Here is a 1,597-nt window from a genome sequence, read left to right on the forward strand (position 1 = left end):
TTATCACAATTATAATCTTTAAAGTATGAATCAAAACAGCTGTAAGAGATTGTTTATTTTTGCAGTTAAAAAATATACTTATTAATTGATTTATCTCCATCTTCTTATATATATATACATATATATATATATATATATATATATATATATACACACACACACACACACACATACTATACACTAATATAAACTGTTGGCAATTAGATACCATTACCTCTTATAATGAAGGCTCACTAGTTTTAGTTGACAGCTCCTGTTACTTTGGTGGCCTAATCACCAGCTGTGGTGGGAATTGCAAATATATAATAGACAAGGTAATGGCAGGTAGAAAAAGTCAAGTGATCTATTACTTATGAAGACCACAAAGACATTGCATCTCTAAGTGACACTTGTATATCATGTGTGATATTGCATAGCAGCAAAACATGGGATATTAGATGTAGGGGTTGCATATTAAAATCTGAAAAGAAAGGAATTAAGAATGCTCCCTTGATTGTGTATCATTACAATGTATGCATAACTGAACATACAGGAGCTAAGGAAGTAAAAATATTGGCATAAAAGGAATCAGCTGTAATGTTGAAGAGAGTGAGTGCTGGTAGGGACATGTGATACCCATTTTGGATGCCAATTGAATGAAGAAATTCTGAGTAATACAAATCAAGATTACTCTTTCAGAAGCAGACATGGAAAGAAGTAGTGAAAACACATGTTGGTCTGCTGAATCTGAAAGCTGATGATGACAAAGGACCACATCATGTGGCCAAGACATTATGAAGGAGAAGATCTGTTTAACCCTTATGAGCATAGGGAAAAGAATATAGAATGATGATTGTGAGGATGATGATGATGATGACATATATATATATATATATATGTATACATATATATATATATAAATACACACACACACACACACACACACATATTCATACACACAGACACACACATATATAAACACACACACAAATATATACACAGATAGATAAAGAGATAAATAGAGAGGAGTAGAAAGAAAGAGAGAGAGAGAGAGACCATAGCCAATGCATATTCATAAATACACACTTATGCATATGTATACAAGTCTTGCCACATTTTTTTTTATCATACTGTATATATGTATTTTAGAGATCACTGTAGTTTACACTTTTACACTGTTATACATTGTGTTTTCTGTACTCTGTTTATCATTTTGTCCACGTTTTTTTTTTTGAAACGTCCTGTACCCAGATATGCATCTATATATACAGGTAGATGTAAGTATGTACATACATGTGCATATATATGCATATACTCATTTATTATTTGTATATATATATATATATTTCGTTTTTAGATTTGGTTTGCAAGATTCTTTATGTGAGTTTGTGTGTTGAAGCATATTCTGTTGTGTCTGGGGAGAGTCATTTTCTTTTTGTGCCTTATAATTTAACACACTCACCGGTAAAATTTCCACGTATTCCATATTTTATTTTTATTTATAAAAATAAGGAATAAGTAGAAATTTTACCGGTGAGTGTGTTAAATTATAAGGCACAAAAAGAAAATGACTTCCCAGACACAACAGCATATATATATAGACCAATGGCATAAGTAA

General features: G+C 31.1%; 1 protein-coding gene across 2 annotated transcripts in view; it reads right to left on the reverse strand.

The window, feature by feature from the left end:
- The window catches only part of LOC106881308 (tetraspanin-6), a 43,685-nt gene that overhangs the window by 41,446 nt on the left and 642 nt on the right, over window positions 1-1,597 (reverse strand). The window lies entirely within an intron of this gene.

Source organism: Octopus bimaculoides, chromosome 5 (genome assembly GCF_001194135.2).
Source record: "Octopus bimaculoides isolate UCB-OBI-ISO-001 chromosome 5, ASM119413v2, whole genome shotgun sequence".
NCBI classification, from domain to species: Eukaryota; Metazoa; Mollusca; class Cephalopoda; order Octopoda; family Octopodidae; genus Octopus; species Octopus bimaculoides.